This window comes from Schistocerca serialis, chromosome 6 (assembly GCF_023864345.2).
Source record: "Schistocerca serialis cubense isolate TAMUIC-IGC-003099 chromosome 6, iqSchSeri2.2, whole genome shotgun sequence".
Classification (NCBI taxonomy): Eukaryota; Metazoa; Arthropoda; class Insecta; order Orthoptera; family Acrididae; genus Schistocerca; species Schistocerca serialis.
Window position 1 is genome coordinate 135,174,855 of NC_064643.1, and position 20,748 is coordinate 135,195,602.

The window sequence follows — 20,748 nt, forward strand, 5'->3', positions numbered from 1 at the left end:
TGAAAGAGGTCATGAGATGACGTTTGTTGGAAGAAATACATCTTGGAAAGGTAGAGAATGAAATGTAGATTAGCGTGGAGGTGCACAGTAAAAACAAGTAAGTCACATATTTACGTTTAATTAAATACGTGACTTACATACTTTTACTGTACACCTCCACGCTACTCTACGTTTGTTTCTCTACCTTTCCGAAATTTATCTTTTCCAACAGAAATCAGTTTATTGCCTCTTTCATTTTTCATATGCTCTACAAGAATGTGATAATCCAGATTCTGTTTACTTATGATGTCAGTCACAACCTTGAAGCCACTGATAACTTAAAGAGATAAATAACTTACAATAGTGTAAAACGGAAGACAATTACTGCATTATGTGAAACATCTTTAAAACTCAAATAACTTACGGGTTTGCTGCCGGGTGACGTCGAACACCGGTGATATTTCGACAGGAGCACACCCTGCCATTCTCAAGCCACAAATGCAAGGAAGAAAAAATGTGCAAGCAAATTTAATACCTCGGTTCACAGAGGAGAAACAAGGAAGACGCCACACACAGAACAAGTGTCAACACAACCAAAGATAACCAACATCAGAAATATCGATAGTTACTATTAATCAACAGGTGAGGCAGCACTAATTCTGTCCCTCTGTTTTTTGATGAGAGACAGAGCCGGATTCCAAGCAGCATTTAAACAAAATCCACGATCTCTGTTAATAAGGTTGCTTGATAGTCTGATTTCAACAGCTTCCTTAATAACACTATCCCAATAGCTAGACGTGCAAGCCAGAATCTCCGTGTTGTTGTATTCCATAGGATGACCCGTGTCAAGGCAATGTTCTGCAATAGCGGATTTGCTCGGCTGTTGTAAGCGTGTGTGACGCTTATGTTCAATACACCGGTCTTCCACAGTCCTGACTGTCTGACCAATATATGATATGCCACAACTACAAGGAATACGATAGACCCCAGCCTTACGCAAACCAAGATCATCTTTTACGGACGCCAACAGGGCCTTAATCTTAGAAGGTGGTCGAAAAACACATTTCACATCATATTTCCGCAAAATACAGCCAATCCTGTTGGAAATGCTTCCTGCGTAAGGCAAAAAGGCCGTAGACTTAGGTGCCACTTCGTTGCTATCGTCACTCACCCGTTGCACAGAAGGCTGATGGCGCAACGCATGTTTGATCTGCCTCTCACTATAACCATTCTGACGGGAGGTGACTTCGAGATGTGCTAGCTCAGCTGCCAAACTTTCAGGGTCTGAGATAACGTGGGCCCTGTGAACCAAGGTGCGAAGTACTCCTTCACGCTGAGCTGTATGGTGACAACTATCAGCTCGCAGATACAAGTCAGTGTGGGTGGGCTTCCTATAAACAGAATGTCCCAACGTACCATCAGTCTTCCTTTTGACCAACACATCAAGGAAGGGAAGGCATCCATTCTTTTCCACCTCTATAGTGAAACGAACATTCGGGTGGATTGAATTCAGATGTTCCAAAAACCGGTTTAAATTCTCACTACCATGAGGCCACACAACAAAAGTATCGTCTACATATCTGAAAAAACACGCAGGTTTCAAGGTCGCTGACTCCAATGCACGTTCCTCAAAGTCCTCCATAAACAAATTGGCCACAATAGGTCACAACGGGCTTCCAATCGCAACTCCATCAGTCTGTTCGTAGTACTGACCATTGAATAAAAAGTAAGTGGAAGTCAGCACATGTCGAAACAAATTTGTTAACTAGACACCAAACTTAACCTCAATTACCTGCAACGAATCAGAGAGAGGAACGCGAGTGAAAAGAGAAACCACATCAAAACTGACTAAAATATCAGAGTCATTCAAACGCAGTCCCTGCAATCGACGTAAGAAATCTGCAGAATTCTTAATGTGGTGTTCACATCAACCTACTAGTGGGCTCAACAAACTAGCAACATGTTTAGCTACACGACATGTCGGAACACCAATATTAGAAACAATAGGCCTCAACGGGACAGCCTCTTTATGGACCTTAGGGAGGCCATATAATCTAGGTGGTACAGCACAGTAAGAATTAAGACTCTTGAAAGTCTCCTGTGACAAAGAACTTTTCTTCTGGAGGTTATTTGTCTTTCTATCAACACTCTTAGTAAGGTCAGCACCGATTTTTAACAGAGATGGTGGATTTTGTTTAAATGCTGCTTGGAATCTGGCTCTGTCTCTCATCAAAAAACAGAGGGACAGAATTAGTGCTACCTCACCTGTTGATTAATAGTCACTATCGAGATTTCTGGAGTTGGTTATCTTTGGTAGTGTTGACACTTGTTCTGTGTGTGGTGTCTTCCTTGTTTCTCCTCTGTGAACCGAGGTATTAAATTTGCTTGCACATTTTTTCTTCCTTGCATTTGTGCCTTGAGAATGGCAGGGTGTGCTCCTGTCGAAATATCGCCGGTGTTCGACGACGTCACCCGGCAGCAAACCCGTAAGTTATTTGAACATTCGATTCGCCGGGAAAAGTTAAGGCATCTTTAAAACTAATTCGTAAAGAAGTTACTTCCAATTTACTCGATATTTCCAGTCAAATTGTAAATAAAATTAAAAAATCTATTTATCGCCCAGAAGGTTTATTGTGCCCCCGTTACCGAAATGGTTAGTTCATAGCGTTTTGCAGAAAATGTCATCGGTAACTCCAATGCCGTGTACTTTTCAGCTGATAGTATGGGCACGACTGTTTTAACATGCGTCTAAAGACAGTACCTACGAGTGTCTAGCTCAGCCGCCATAGAGAATTCTAAGTCTCTGAAAATTGGAAGTAAAATGATGCAGTGCCAACTTAACATGTGTTTTCTTCCGCATCCAGTCAACCCGACTCAAAAATTGACCACCAAGCGCAGTTGAGGTATTTCGAAAAGCGAACGCGCGTGCAGTTGACCACTTCTAGAGCAGGTAAAATTTTGGTTCTGCGTGCAGTCGAAATCACCCGCCTCTCTCTAGGGATGGGGAGAAGTTTTCGTTAACATTTGCAAAACCAAACTCAAGCTCTCGCTCGTTCTGGACCTTTCCCTAGCCCTGCCACCATGTTGCTTGAATTCTCAACTAACCATACATTCATCCAACTGCAGTCGCACACGGAATGAGGAATAAAGAAGCTTATATGAAATAAACTGGCCTAACTTGCTCGTCTCTCTTCCAGGAGGCTTCAGTGGAGTTTCAACAAAATAAAATTTTGGCATAGCAGACTGTATATGGCAAAATGGTTCAAATGGCTCTGAGCACTATGGAACTTAACATCTCATCAGTCCCCTAGAACTTAGAACTACTTAAACCTAATTAACCTAAGGACATCACATACATCCATGCCCGAGGCAGGATTCGAACCTGCGATCGTAGCGGTCGCGCGGTTCCAGCCTGAAGCGCCTAGAACCGCTCGGCCACACCGGCCGGCCGTCGACAGGAAGCACACGCAAATTAAGAAGGCAAAACTTTACAGACCGAACACAGTGGTTTTTGTCTGTATATACATACATCAAAAAAAGTTTTGCATCACCTCTGTTCGTAGTTCTAGGGGACTGATGACCACAGCAGTTAAGTCCCATAGTGCTCAGAGCCATTTGAACCATTTGAACGTCGTCCGTAAACAGCTCTTTTCAATCTATCCCAGGCATGTTCGATAGGGTTCATGTCTAGAGAACATGCTGGCCACTCTAGGCGAGCGATGTCGTTATCCTGAAGGAAGACATTCACAAGATGTGCACGATGGGGGCGCAATGCGACACTCATCGGTGAAGAGAGCGCGATGCCAATACTGAGCGGTCCATTCGGCTTGTTGTTGCGCCCATCTGAACCGCACTGCATGGTGTCGTGCTTGCAGATACGGACCTCGCCATGGAAGTCGGGAGTGAAGTTCCGCATGATACAGCCTACTGCGCACAGTTTAAGTCGTAACACGACGTCCTGTGGCTGCACGAAAAGCATTATTCAAGACTGTGGCGTTGCTGTCAGGGTTCCGCCGAGCGATCATCCACCTCAGTAGTAGCCCTTGGGCGGCCTGAGCGAGGCATGTCATCGACAGTTCCTGTCTCTGTATGTCCTGCATGTCCGAACAACATCGCTTTGGTTCACTCCGAGACACTTCCGTTTTTGAGAGCCCTTCCTGGCACAAAGCAACAATTCGGACGCGATCGAACCGCGGTATTGACTGTCTAGGCATGGTTGAACTACAGTCAACACGAGCCGTGAACCTCCTTCCTGGTGGAATGACTGGAACTGATCGGCTGTCGGACTCCCTCCGACTAATAGGCGCTGCTCCAGACGTTCGGCATTTCCCATGCAATAAAAACCGACGCGAGCACTGCATACTACCTTACTCAACTGCTGCTTGCCAGCAACTGACGGTAACGACAGGCAGGAATAAATTCACGCATGCATATGAAGGCTCAAGGTCGGCTCATGCAAGAGCAATAGGTTCAAATACATCTGGTGTTCGTTTGAAGGGTAAGGACGGATACTTTTCTAACAGACCTCGTACTCGCGGCTCACAGACAGTCTTCCATATTTATACGACACAGTGAGCATTAAACTGGTAAATAGAAAACATACACTACTGGCCATTAAAATTGCTACACCAAGAAGAAATGCAGATGATAAACGGGTATTCATTGGACAAATATATTATACTAGAACTGACATCTGATTACATTTTCACGCAGTTTGGGTGCATAGATCCTGAGAAATCAGTACCCAGAACAACCACCTCTGGCCGTAATAACGGCCTTGATACGCCTGGGCATTGACTCAAACAGAGCTTGGATGGCGTGTACAGGTACAGCTGCCCACGCAGCTTCAACACGATACCACAGTTCATCAAGAGTAGTGACTAGCGTATTGTGACGAGCCAGTTGCTCGGCCACTATTGACCAGACGTTCTCAATTGGTGAGAGATCTGGAGAATATGCTGGCCAGGGCAGCAGTCGAACGTTTTCTGTATCCAGAAAGGCCCGTACAGGACCTGCAACAAGCGGTCGTGCATTATCCTGCTGAAATGTAGGGTTTCGCAGGGATCGAATGAAGGGTAGAGCCACGGGTCGTAACACATCTGAAATGTAACGTCCACTGTTCAAAGTGCCGTCAATGCGAACAAGAGGTGACCGAGACGCGTAACCAATGGCACCCCATACCATCACGCCGGGTTATACGCCAGTATGGCGATGACGAATACACGCTTCCAATGTGCATTCACCGCGATGTCGCCAACCCGGATGCGACCATCATGATGCTGTAAACAGAACCTGGATTCATTCGAAAAAATGACTTTTTACCATTCGTGCATCCAGGTCCGTCGTTGAGTACGCCATCGCAGGCGCTCCTGTCTGTGATGCAGCGCCAGGGGTAACCGCAGCCACGGTCTCCGAGCTGATAGTCCATGCTGCTGCAAACGTCGTCGAACTGTTCGTGCAGATGGTTGTTGTCTTGCAAACGTCCCCATCTGTTGACTCAGGGACAAGACGTGGCTTCACGATCCGTTACAGCCATGCTGACAAGATGGCTGTCATCTTGACTGCTAGTCATACGAGGCCGTTGGGATGCAGCACGGCGTTCCGTATTACCCTCCTGAACCCACCGATTCAATATTGTGCTAATAGTCATTGGATCTAGACCAACGCGAGCAGCAATGTCGCGATACGAGAAACCGCAGTCGGGATAGGCTACAGTCCGACCTTTATCAAAGTCGGGAACGTGATGGTACGCATTTCTCCTCCTTACACGAGGCATCACAACAACGTTTCACCAGGCAACGCCGGTCAGCTGCTGTTTGTGTATGAGAAATCAGTTGGAAACTTTCCTCATGTCAGCACGTTGCAGGTGTCGCCACCGACGCCAACCTTGTGTGAATGCTTTGAAAAGCTAATAATTTGCATATGACAGCATCTTCTTCCCGTGGGTGAAATTTCGCGTCTGTAGCACGTCATCTTCGTGGTGTAGCGATTTTAGTGGCCAGTAGTGTAAATAGCTGGAAACATATTTTGTAGTTGGTATAAAGTGAAAATAGCTTATCAAAATCTTAACAGGTCTCTGGTTTTGATGTAAATTAAGAATATACATATCTAAGGGTCAGTTGGACAGAAGACGGTTGTCGGTCCAGGTAGCCCTTGTAATTGCTTATCAGTATACCAGCATATGTTTTGATGAACAAGATCTTACAGGTGATTTACAGTTAAATATTTACAAAGCAATTAGATAAAGTATCATTTAAGGAGTAAAATTGTGCACTTACTGCATTCAAAACGTCGATTCTTCGCACATTGGACAAAGAATCTGAAGAAAAGAAAAACAGCACAAGTGTTATACCATTAACATAACGTCCACTAAACACTAGCAGCAACTCGTGGAAATACGTGGAGTGTGTCAGAGCCTGCCGAGTGCTGCTACCTCATGGATGAACTAAGAACTACGTCGAATATTTCAATACACCGGTACCAGGAACGGCTTAAGTCACTTTAACTTTTTGGGTTGAAGTAACCACTCCCCACCCCCCCACCCCCCTCCCCAGGGTCCAGGTAACCGTGATTAACGGTACCAGTGACGATTTGACACTTAGATGCCACCCTTCCAGTTCATAGAGCCCAGCATTAAAATATTCTTCTGTGGTGTCACCGCCAGACACCACACTTGCTAGGTGGTAGCCTTTAAATCGGCCGCGGTCCGGTGGTATACGTCGGACCCGCGTGTCGCCACTGTCAATGATTGCAGACCGAGCGCCGCCACACGGCAGGTCTAGAGAGACTTCCTAGCACTCGCCCCAGTTGTACAGCCGACTTTGCTAGCGATGGTTCACTGACAAATTACGTTCTCATTTGCCGAGACGATAGTTAGCATAGCCTTCAGCTACGTCATTTGCTACGACCTAGCAAGGCGCCATTATCATTTGCTATTTATCTTGTGATGCATGTACCGTCAGACCGATGTTCACCAATTATGGATTAAAGTTAAGTATTTCAGAAGCTACGTACCTTCTTTATCTGTTCCAGACCTCACGCCATCCTGCGTGAGCCAAATGCGTGCCTTTCGGCTATCTCCTAGTGGCTTGGCTGTCTTGCCAAGTCACAACACCTTCTTCAATTCTTCTCGAAAAACCGCTTACGACGGACAACTTGTCGTTTGCAGTTCAGCGCTCATCCAAAGAGAACCAAACATGAAGTGCGGGAAGAGGGTGGGTGATCGAAGCCGGCAGCAGGTGGCACCCACAGCGGACTGCGGCCGTTGCACAACAATCGCTGAGCGCCAGGAGGTGGGCGGTGGGTGTTTGGTGCAGGTTGCAAGGTGCCAGGCGAAAGTGGGTAGCGGTGCCTGTCTCCTGCTCGGCAGATCCCTATCGCTTCCAGCAGCAGTCACGCGCTCACTGCTCTGTCCAGCACTCGCTGAATGTGGCGTGCAATAAAAGTGTCGTTACCCTCCAGAAGTTCAGTCAGTAAAACTGATGGGTTGGTAAAAAAACTGAGATGCGGGACAGAGGGAGAAAAATGCGCACGCTATAAAAATTGTTCTGACACCTTTCTAATAAGTAACCCAAAACCAGATGTGTTTAAGATTGCTGTAGTTGAGAGGCACCCACATGCCTTGCTCATACTGTGGCATCAAGCAGTCAGGCCTGCAAGATGAGTGGTCTGCTAAGCGAGTGGATTCATTCTTATTTATAGAGTAACATGAACTCTAGTACTCACAATTAAGTTACAAATTATTCCCCTGTTTGAATATTACGAAACGGATAACGCACATCTGACTATTAGTAATTTACACAACTCTGACTGTTCAGTATGCACTGGCAACACCACATTTTCTTTCTTACCCAACGGCTTTGATCAACATGTGGCCGTCGCACTGAATATCAATGGCGCACACATTATAAATTCTGGATATCATGACAACATACTATTGGAAGGAAAAGGCCACCAGTCTTTTTCTTTTCACTATCTTTTTTATTCCGATAAATCCTATAACCTAAACACACCATTACATTTTCTACAACAATTACACATGAGAAACTCCGCCCAGTGGGCATGGCTTTACATTGCTGAGTCTCTATCTTATGGTCTCGTAATAATCTAACACTACAGTGCACTTTCTGGGTAGGATGGTGGAACATGCATAACCCACTGCCTCTGAACCTATCTTGCTACTCTCCCATGCAAACCACACATAATCATATTACATGAAATACATCACACTGGCAACATACAATACAACACCAAGAATAGTCGCAACGTTATAATCACATCACTTTCAGCTTTCCCACTTCAATTAATATTCATCCCAGTTTCACACGACACTGCCACACTTCGTAACTTTTCCTTCCTACTACGAACTCTGAGGACATATGCACGTCTTCCTGTGTAACGCAAGCCAAGTGGCGTTGCTGGATAGACGGCTGACTCACCTTGCTTCTTTCTCAGAGTATTAGAGTTTCAATCCAGCGTCACACGGAAACATAACACGCAGAGTAATATTAAGAACATATTCGTCACACACGCGAGTCCTCAACTGATACCATGGACGAGTACTTCTCTTTATCCTTTGTCTCATACACAGATTGAGACTCACACAGTACTCACCACGTGGAAGTACTCGTCTCTAATTTCAAGTCCCGCACACGACATTTCTGAAATATTTCCAACTTATAGTACACACCCAGTAAGTCAGCTTAACTTAAGCACTCGGATGTATTTCAACTTACTGCTACACGTGGTTTCATTGTGACCGTTGGTCACTTCCGAAGATTACTACGATCCCCTTAATATTACCTGCCTGACATTTAATTCTCCGCACAAAAGTTCCTGAAATAGAGAAATTATTATTCCAAACTACTCTTAAGTATTCCACATGCATACCATTCTATCCACTCTTTTGTCTTTACGGAGCACACCTAAGACAGGTCTTACCAACACAAGATCCAGCGCAAGAGTGCTGAAACTTGGCCGTTCTTCAGGTCAGCTCGCACCTCCGTCGAGGTGGGGGCGCACCTTGCTACCGTATTGGTCAGCCACATTTCAGGCGCTCAAAGCTCAGGTAAATTTCGTCTGTTTGGTTCCACCAAAGGTGACCAAAGGACCGTCCCAAAGGTGATCATATATTGCACATTCACTATCTGCGGTTAGCAGACGACCATACATTCCTTCATATCACAGATCTCACCAAATTGGATATAGGGATTTATTTTGTGGGAGTGCACATGTGATCAATTAAATAAATAAATTATCCTTCTTTCCTACACTGGTATCCGGCTTCGGTGTATTAAGTGAAATTGAGTTATTATTACAAAAATTATGTTGTTCTGACAAGAATAACGAAGAATGTTGTACCTATTTTCAATGTCGGGCGGTACTGTACCCTTTCATAGTTTCTCTGCTTTTACTGTAATACAGCAATTTAAATGTACGAGGGTCGTTCAATAAGTAATGCCCCACATTTTTTTCTCAGATCATATTTATTGTCAAGAGTCACAATATGGTGACACTACCCATCAACATGTCTTATCCATGTCCTATTTTTTTGCATAGTCTCCGTCACGTCCTATGACCGTACGCCAACGTTGTGGAAGAGCATGTATTCCCTGCTGGTAAAAGTTCTTGTCCTGTAGGCGTAGCCATGTTTTAACTGCTCGACTGACCCTCTTGTCAACTCCAGTGTGTTCCCCGTAGAGAATCCTTAAGTGGCCCGAGGGTGCCAGGTATGGATTGTAGGGTGGATGAGGCAGTGATGTCTAACACAATCTGGAGATGGATTCACGGGTTCTCAGACTTGTGTGTGGGCGTTCATTATTGTGTTGGAGCAAGATTTCTGTTGTATTCTTGTCCGATCGAACACGTCGGAAATGGTCTTGTGTTTATTCAAAGTCTTCACGTATGCCTCTGAATTGATGGTTGACCCTCTTGGCATCACATCCACGAGAATGACGCCATCACAATCCCAGAAGACTGTCACCATGACCTTACCGACAGAGAGGTTGTCTTGAATTTCTTCTTGTTTGGTGAATGAGGACGATGCCACTCCATGGAATGCCTTTTTGTCTCCCTCGCGAAGTGGTGCACCCAGCTTTCGTGCCCAGTAACGATCCGTGACAGAAAGGCCTCTTCGTCGGTCTTAAAACCCTCCAACAATTCAGATGAAATGGCGTTTCATTGGATCTTGTGATCCACTTTGAGCATTCGCGGAACCCACCGTGAGCACCTCTTTGAATATCCGAGAGTCTCGATGATTGCAGACGCACTTCCATTGCTGACCGACAACTGTAAAGCCAATCGTCGAGTTGTGATGCGCCGGTCGGCACGAATAATGGCGTCCGCACGATTCAGCATGTCTGGAGAAGTGGCTGCGACAGGACGTCCCGAGCTTGGCTGATCATGGAGCTCTGTTTCTGCATTTCCTGAGGCTGTTGCTTTCTTTACCCATCGCTCAGCTATCAACTGTAGCATCGCCATAGACTGCACACAAACGTTTATGGATGTTCCGGTTTTTTTTTGTGCACACAAGTATTCAAGAACAGCAGGCTGCTTGTAACGTGAGTCGTACGTAGACGCCATTTTGACACTGTACTACGTCTCTGCCATCTGCCAGAAGGGTTCGAAATTTCACCGGAGCCCACAACAAACATCAAATGTGAAGCACCAACATTTTACAAAAAATGTGGGCCATTACTTATTGAAGGACACTCTTACAAAGCAGTACAGTGGACTTTAACTTCAAATATAACAAAGGTGCGATTCCACAGGATTCCCCATCCCATGGAATAAATATCCGCAGTGGGTGAGGAATTGTGCACTTGAGAAGGGGAGCTTATATTAAATAAACGTGGGTAAAATCGCCTTTTAAATTATCTGACAATATCTGTTAGGAAATTAGAATATTAAACTGCGTTTAAGCTGTAAAATCGGATGTGTAATCACTTTCATTTTCACATTTACAATGATTAGAATGTTCGTTTCTTGGATAAGCGGTCACCACAACCATGGTTTTCGGGTGTCTCCTCTCCAGTGCATGCGGCATGATTCCAAGCAGACCACCCAACGCAATTTGTACCACAATTCTTTGTCTTTACATACTTCACAGATGCATTTGAAATGTGGACGTGGAGGAGGATGGAGAGCATAAGCAGGATGGAGCGAGTCAGTAATGAAAGTGTCTGAAAGAGTTGGTGAGAGGAGAAAACTGCTATAGGTTATAAGAGGAGGAAAGAAGAATTGGATGGGACATTCGTTGAGATGGGAGTGCTTACTAAAAGACGCTTTGGAAGGTCTTGTTCGTGGGAGGAGACTGAAATGAAGGAGGGATACTAGATAATGTGACATGAAGGACGGATACCTTGATGATGGACGACATAAAGGGAAGTGGAAATTAAACAGACCTGAAGAGGACGGCAGAACACAAGAAGGCATGGAGAGTTACGATGTGAAAACCTGCCTTTGGTCAGAACACTAACGATGTGACCACATGTGCACCATAACTTAAGTTTCTTACTACGTGTAAGAAGTGAATTCAGCGCTCCAGTAAACTGCTTATCGTAATCATAGACACTACAATAAGTACTGGAAACATCCAATACCTCCTCTGACTGATGTTTCCTCATTATTTCGAGATTTCTTTTTCTTCTTTTTGGCTGCTCGGTAAAACACCAATGAGCACATTTCCCACTCTTATTCTTCAAACCAGTCCGTTGTTCATTTTCATTCCCTACTATCTTCTTGATTCCAATTTCTTCCACTTTCTTTTTCACGAGGATGACCATACCAACGTGATTACATCCTATACTTTAAACAGTTGTATTTAGAAAGCAAATTCCTACAGTGATAAATAAATAATACAGCTTAATAACACATTCATATGAAAGTAAATCTGTAGTAACTTTATGCTTACAATTTATTTTCTTTCTGCTGAAAATACCAAGAAACTGGCTTACTTTATTTGGCTCACACTGACACGTTCTACAGCCCAAATGTCACCTGTCTTCGTATTCCTGTTGTTACTGACAGGATGCAGAAGAGGGGAACAGTAATCAGAAGTCGTCACACGTACGTGGAGCTTCAAACACTAAACCCGTAAGATCATCTGCTGCGGGCAGTTACGCAAGCCCATCCTCCCTACAGTGAAGTAATTTTTTCACAAGACATGAAACGAAAGATTGTTTTAATTTACACAGTTTTAGGCACAATGCCTTGGAGCCGAGGCACAGCAAATTTACTTGTACGTGAAACAACATTAAAATTGTACAGACATGTCGACACAGTAAGAGAAAACAGGAGATTTCAGTGTAAGTTTCAACATGTTTTAAATATGAAAGCTAGTCTTTTGACATGATACTTCAATTATTTTTGTTTCTGGCCAAAAAATATTATCAAATTACGAAAATTTATTTGTACTGCACGTACAAATGTCAGCTTCTGCGTGTGTGACTGACTTAGTACCCGACATTCATTTATTATTGTTTCATTACGTTTGAACACCTTTGCAGTCATTACATCAGAAAGTTTAGCTGTCATTTACAGTTTTCATGAAATAACTTTTTGAATTTTCCAATACACTTCACCCAAAATTCACGAGATTTATCTGCTTAAAAGATCACCGCATTTCGCCCAGAAGTTGTCAGGATATCATAGGATATGCAGGCGCAGGTGTAGGGAACTTTTTTTGGGGGGGGGGGGGGGGGGAGGGGGGTGGAAGGTTGTTCACACATTGTTACTGTGTCGCCTCCTCCAAATACAGCTTGCCGTCATCCTATATTTTAATCTGCCATAGATGCCTACGGTTTTTAAAATAATAACAGTGTATTTTTATTATTCTATTAAAACATTTAATACAATTTGTTTCCATCCGCGCTAAGTACATCACTTCAGCATAACTTCCAAGAAACTGAAACTTTTGATCCGATAAACACATCGTCTCAAGAGCATTTTTCCAAAAATTCCAGGAGTAACTGTGTTAAGCAGTTGTGTTAAGAGCTATAGTGGTAACAAACTTCCATGACTTTGACAACTTAATCATCTATACGGTATAAAATTCAAGTGTGCTGTTACCATTACCAGCATTTCACTCAGCTCTAGCGTTGTGAACTCACGTGTACAGATTACGACAAAGCGAGCAAGTGGGGGAGAATGCCGCACTTTTCCGTCGTTCGATCTACGTTCGGGAAAGACTGTCATTTTGTCATTTTTTCGTAGTGTATTGACTTTTCCCTTTTGTCTTGCCTTCCCTCCGTTTCCTGTGGATTCAGGAACTGTGTGAGACCTGGCTTTTGTTCAGCCTCTAATGACTTCGTCGTGGACGGGGCGTCAAACCATAAGCTTCTCCTGGATTATCAAAAATTTTGTCTGTAACTGTTTGCATCATACCGGTTTACAGTAACTGTAAGCGTAAAATAATGCACGAAGGCTGCACCTTTGATATCCGGAAAGGTAATCCACTTCGTATGCTAGCACTGATGATCGAAGTACAGGGAGTTAAGTGGGCAATTTCCGTTTATCGCTGCTTGGTCGTTAGAATGAACCTCGCTGTTACTGTGCGAGAAGAGCGGTGTCGAAAGCCGTGATTTCTGCTGTGCATTTGTCTGCTTTGAAATTGAAATTTAGATCTGTGCTAAGTACTTACTATTCACTTCCTTCGGCCTGCTGCTCATTTCATTATAGATAAAGAAGTACCGCAGGCCTTTCGTCTCGCTACAGGTGATGGATGTCACGAGTCGTGGAGTACACGCATTTGCTCTTCAAAGACTGGTTTGATTGTGGGAAAGAAATTCTAACTGTGAATCTTGACCGTGTCGAAATGTAAATTAACAGCCTCGACATCAACTGTCGCGTACTTATTCGCCTCTCTCTCTCTCTCTCTGTCTCTATCTCCCTGTCTCTCTTGCTGCCTGTGTCCTTTCCCCCTCTCTCTCTCACCATCCACCCTTCCCACCGTCGCTCTTCCGAATACAGTGTGCCCCGGTATAGTTAGGACTGTGGGTATGAAAAATAGAAGTCGTGGATTATATTCACAAAATCACAGTATTTATTCAAAATAGCCTCGACCTGAATTAATACACAACTGAAATCATTTTAAAAGTGTTTTGAAACTTTCACTGTATCCCTTTATTGGAATTGTATTTAGTACCGCAGTACAGTTTTCTTGGATGCTCGTAACTACGTCGTAACGGTGTCCTTTCCTTGCCAACTTCAATTCAGGGAACAACCAGAAGCCGGCTGGGGCCAAATCCGACGAATACGGTCGTTGCTCCAAGGCTGTAATTCGTTTGCTGGCCAAAACTCTCAATCGGTCTTTGCTTTCTGGGTTGAGCCATTGTCCTGAAGGAGAGACTGGGAACCTACTTCTCGATATTTGTGTTGAATTCGACGAACTCTCACGCACAAAATGGAAGACTCAAAAACCTGATATTGCTAGTTGCTCTGCCACCATTCTCCGACTAGTGTCGGACACGTAGTGTTACATTCTCCGCCAGGACACCTGCTGCAGCGATGCTAGCGCTTTGACCTCCTACACGGCTGTGGTTGAAACTTCAAGTGTCGTAACGCCGCAATTCGCCACGAGATATAAAAAAAAAAAATGTGAAGCACCAACCTAGACATACACACTACTTAAACTAATTTATTCTAAGAACAACACACACAGCCATGCCCGAGGAAGGACTCAAACCTGCGGCGCGGCGGTAGGGGCCGCGCAGTCCGTGACATGACGCCTTAAACTGCGCGGCCACTCCGCGCGGCTTTTACTGAATAGATCAATCAGTTAAAACACAAAACTTTTGTTTATAGTCATAGTTCTTGATCCCGCTGAATAAATAGTAGGTTGGCACACACGCTTTCAGTGAGCACGAAGAGTAGTGTGGACTTGCAGACTGGAAATTGTCAGTATGTTGTCCATCACTTTCTCGCTGATCACAAAAATAATTTCAGGCTCTTGTAAATGGCGAAGGTAGGTGGGAAGCAAGCACGGACAATGTACGTGTCGACCACTTACACGCCGCCCCACAAATTCGACAAATACACAATCATATCAAATGTATCCGCACACGTATTAGTAGACACTAATCTGCATCCACCCTTCGCTTTTACCGTGGCTTGAAGTGTGCTGCAAACACTTTCAACGGGTTGTCCGAATGTCTGTGAAGGGATGGCTGTCTATTCTTAGCCAAGAGCTGAAACGAGAGAAGGTAGTGATGTTGGATGCTGGCTCCTGTAGCCAAATCTACTTTCCAAGTGATTCCAAAAGTGTTCTACTGTGTTCAGGTCGTGACTCAGTGCAGGCCACTCCATTTGAAGAATGTTACTGTCCATTAGAAACTGTCCCACTGATGCTGGTTTTCAGCAAGTTGCAATATCATGCTGATACAAACAACCATCGTCTTCCAACTGTTGCTCTACTATTCGCATTACACAATGCTGTCAGATATGTGCATACGCATCCTCCTTTAGCGTTGTCTGAAGCAAAGTAAAGGGACCACACCCTATAAACGAAAAATACCCCTACACTGTAACACTGCCTCTACTGTGCTTCACTATTGGCTCTACACATGATGGCAGGTAGCATTCTTCAGGCATTTGCCAAACCAATCTATCGGATTGCCACAGGGTATAGCGTGATTCCTCATTCCAAATCACTCGTTCCCAGTCATTCACTATCCTTTGGCGTCTCTGTTTACACTACTTGAAGCGTCGGTTAACATTGACTGTAAAAATGTGTGGCTTATAAGGAGCTGCTCGACCATCGTGACCCATCTTTTTCTCTCCTTACGCACAGTGGTTGTGACAGCTGGCCTCCTAATAACTCTCTGGAACTCGCGAGTGATTCTTTCCACTGATTTCATGTGATTTTTTTACAACCCCTTCCGGAATGACCGACCGTCCATGTCTGTCATTACATGGGGTCCGCCTGCTCTTGGTTTAGCTGTGCGTTCCTACAAGTTTCCACTTCACCAACAGGTGCTTTGGTCAGTTTTAAAAGGGTTGAAATGCCCTTGGCTGATTTATTAATCAGGTGGCATCCAAGGACCACTCCACGTTCGAAGTCCTGTCATGCGGGAATCGTGTACCCCCCCCCCCCCCCCCGCCGAGTCCTTTTGCATTCCCCTCCTCTGCCTTTCTCCACTCCCTGTCGCGCTTACGGGTCCTCGTCCTCCATAGGCTCCTTCCCCCCTCCCCCCCCCCCACTTCGTTTTTTCCGCTCCTTCCCTCCTTTTCTTTCCCATCATCTGTCCAGGTTCCCCCCGTCTGACCTCGGCTGTGCTATGTCATATTGCTGGCAACTTTTTAGTGCAGTGTTCAAGTGAGTGTTCAGTGTTGTGCGTCTTTCCAAAGTGTTGCGAACAGAAATCATGGTGTCGCTGAGTGTGAATTTTATATCTTTTGCGAACAGAAACCAGACTGTCGCCGTGTTTTTTAATTGTCTATTATTTTTCTGCTTCCTGTGTATTTTATTAGCATCATCAATGTTTCGTTTTATGTTTTAAGTTCCACAGTTTTCCGTCATTTTACCATTTAAGTCACCGGTTTTATCGCTTGATTTTATTATTTGTTATCTTCATCTTTTTAAAACAAATTCTGTAGGCTGCAGAGCGGCGTACTAAGCTGCTGCCAGCCCGCCCCCTTCCGGGGGAATCGAAACTCAATAAAGGAAAAAAGGAAAAAAAAACGGGAATCTTGTATCAGTCACCTGATAACCTATTCAGCAATATTTCCCAGGAATGACATATTCTTCTTTTTGTTTCATATCTTTCCGGAGAAGTGATGCTGTAGGAAGTACATGTAACTGTGTTTTCCCCTCCTTCTTTATTCTCTTTATGGAGCGTTTGGAATAGTTTTCGGTTACTTCAACGTTCTCGGGGGCAGTTTTAATGAGATTTTTGTTTCGTCGTCTGCCTCGTCCAGCAGAAATTTAATGACACTGCGAGTAATCATACATACCTGATTACGAAGAACTCCCTTTGGACCTCTGTATGTTGCTCGAGACCTGCCGTACCGTGCAGTGTATGGTAAGGATACAGCAACGAGAACACGCGAAGTGTGTAAATCGGCAGGCGACAGTCAACTGAGGTTGCTGCCTCTTCGCGACAGAGTGATGGAATCTCCCAGCGTTCGCGACTGGAATGCGTTTCCCCTTGTAAAAGAGATCTATAGATAAATAAAACTACTACTACTACTACTACCAGTTGCAATATTATGTTTTCTGACTTGAAATACGACACAATATAGTGCTATTAGTCACAAACGTATCTAGTGTTGCAGTACAAATGCCCAACTTTTGCTCAGTCCAATCTCGCCACTTTCATGAATGATGATGAAAGGATGTGAACAACACGAACACCCAGTCATCTCGAGGTAGGTGAAAATCCCTGAGCCCGCCAGCTATCGAACCCGGGACCCCGTGCTCGAGAGTTGGTGTCCTCTGGTTTTTACTAATATGAGCATCCCCCATATTGAATTTCCACAATATGCGAGATGGTACCCTGTACCAACTTAACCGGATGGGGAAAGGATAACGGTTCCTGTGGCCCAGACTGGAGGTGTGGCTTGGGCACACCAGTCTCAAAAAATGGTTCAAATGGCTCTGAGCACTATGGGACTTAACTTCTGAGGTCATCAGTCCCCTACAACTTAGAACTACTTAAACCTAACTAACCTAAGGACATCACACACATCCATGCCCGAGGCAGGATTCGAACCTGCGACCGTAGCATACCAGTCTCTTTGACTCTTCAGTGTAGATATCCGTAACATCGCTCAGCGGTGCTACGTTTGGACTGTAACTTGCAGTAAGCTGGATTCGAGCTGTCAAGTGCTTTCTTCAAGACCAGTGATGTATGCAGATAGGCAGCTGTGCAGTTGGGAGATGCGCCGCAACCTCGCGTCTCTCCGCCAGTACCACGTTATTCGGAAACAGCTCTGCTAGCTACGTAACAGAACAACTCCATCTCTGGAAACTGGACGACAAGCGCCCCTCGTGCAGGCGATAAGCCGGTGTGCTGCTGCGTTCTCACTCGCCGACACTTTTGAGAAAGAGCCTTTTGCCACCCACAAGTCTCTCGCAGACACCGCCAGAAACTTCCACTCGCAGTACTCTCGCCGCGGGCGTAACTCGTCCGCGACAGGTGTAACTGCGGCACGCCACACTTGTTAGCGACCTCTGCGCAGTAAAACCCGCCACCTCGAGCTGGATAAATCGCCGCCGGACCGGTCCGCCGCGTCAGCTGCGGTGCGCGGTGGGCCACAGTTCGAGACCTCGTAAAGCACCCGCGTGCCTATGTTTAATTTATCAGGGCCTTCAAACCCGGCAGTGGCCGGGACAATGGCTCTTTGTCCGGCCGGTCCCTCCACATTTACACTCGTTAGCGCCGGTGCTTTCGCCCCGGGCGGCCGTGATGGACGGCGTACCGGCGAACGGCTCCGGAAACATCACCGCCGGACGTTCCACTGGTCCAGTGGGGCAGCCAGCTGCAGTTGGGCATTCCGCCCGCGCTCCGTGGACCCCAGGGATGGGCAGACTTTCAAAAGTATCAGTATGTGTGCTATCAATATACATTGAAGGGCCAAAGAAACCGCCCAGAATCGTGAAGGGCTTCAGCAAGCACGCAGAAGTGCCGCAACGCGACGGTACATGCTCTCGACTAATGTCTGAAGTAGTGGTGAAGGGAAATGACACCATGAATGCTGCAGCGCTGTCCATAAATCCATAAGAGCACGAGGGGGTGGAGACCTCTTCTGAACAGCACGTTGCAAGGCATCCCAGATACTCTCAATAATGTTAATGTCTGGGGAGTGAGACCTTAACTTTTCCCGGCGAATTGAATTTTCAGATAACTTACGGGTTTGCTGCCGGGTGACGTCGTCGACCACCGCCGATATTTCGAGAGAAGCACACACTGCCATTCTCAAGGCACAAATGCAAGGAGGAAGCAATGTGCAAGGGAATTTAATGCCTCGGTTCACAGAGGAGAAACAAGGAAGGTACCACACACAGAACAAGCGTCAGGGTCAGGCATTTTCTTTGCCTCGTGATGACTCGGTGTTGTGTGATGTCCTTAGGTTAGTTAGGTTTAAGTAGTTCTAAGTTCTAGGGGACTGATGACCATAGATGTTAAGTCCCACAGTGCTCAGAGCCATTTGAACCATTTTTTGAACAGGAGTCAACACAAACAAAGATAACCAACATCAGAAATATCGAAAGTGACTATTAATCAACAGGTGAGGTAGCACTAATTCCGTCCCTCTGTTTTTTAATGAGAGACAGAGCCGGATTCCAAGCAGAATTTAAACAAAATCCACCATCTCTGTTTATAAGGTTGCTGGATAGTTTGATTTAAACAGCTTCCTCAATAACACTATCCCAATAGCTGCACGTGCAAGCCAGAATCTCCGTGTTGTTGTATTCCGTAGGAGTGCACGGCCGGCCGCGGTGGCCGTGCGGTTCTAGGCGCTTCAGTCTGGAACCGCGCGACTGCTATGGTCGCAGACTAGAATCCTGCCTCGGGCATCGATGTGTGTGATGTCCTTAGGTTAGTTAGGTTTAAGTAGTTCTAAGTTCTAGGGGACCGATGACCTCAGAAGTTAAGTCCCATAGCGCTCAGACCATTTGAACCATTTTTTAGGAGCGCACGTGCAGCTATTGGGATAGTGTTATTAAGGAAGCTGTTTAAATCAAACTATCCAGCAACCTTATAAACAGAGATGGTGGATTTTGTTTAAATGCTGCTTGGAATCCGGCTCTGTCTATCATCAAAAAACAGAGGGACAGAATTGGTGCTACCTCACATGTTGATTACTAGTCACTATCGATATTTCTGGAGTTGGTTATCTTTGCTTGTGTTGACACTTGTTCTGTGTGTGGTATCTTCCTTGTTTCTCCTCTGTGAACCGAGGTATTAAATTCCCTTGCACATTGCTTCCTCCTTGCATTTGTCCCTTGAGAATGGCAGGGCGTGCTCCTGTCGAAATATCGGCAGTGGTCGACGACATCACCCGGCAGCAAACCCGTAACTTATCTGAATATGTCTGGGGAGTTGGGTGGCCAGCGGAACTGTTTAAATTCAGAAGAGCGTACCTGGAGGCACTCTGTAGCAATTCTGGACGCATTGTCCTGCTGGAATTGCCCAAGGCCGTCGCAATGCACAATGGACATGAATGGATGCAGGTTATCAGACAGGATGCTTACGTTCGTGTCACCTGCCATGTTTCCAGTCATCAAGAGTCCAATTTCGGTGTTAACGGGCCCAAGTGAGGCTTAAAACTTTGTGTCGTACAGTCATCAAGGGTACACGAATGAGCCTTCGGCTCCAAAAACTTATATCGATGATTTTTCGTAGAATGGTTCGCATGCTGACACTTGTTGATGGCCAAGCATTGAAATCTGCAGCAATTTGCGGAAGGATTGCACTTCTGTCAGCCAACGGCCTTGCCGCAATGGTAAAAACCAGTTCCCGTCAGATCACCGAAGTTAAGTGCTGTTGGGCTGGACTTCACATGAGAAAACGTGGCATATGTAAATTTCGAGGTTAAAATTTATTGTAGCGGATCTCTTTTAGGTCATGATAAATTGGCAACAGCTGTCTGCGAATTACTATTACTGATTATTGCTTTTTTATGCCAATGCACTGGTGATTCTGCTATGTGAGATGGTTTGCAAATATGGTGTATGTGTTTCTACAGTTTAGTGCTGTGGGTATTCTAAAATCTATGTCTTTCACACATATGCTGAAATACAATTAAAGCATACAGCATGTTGTGCTG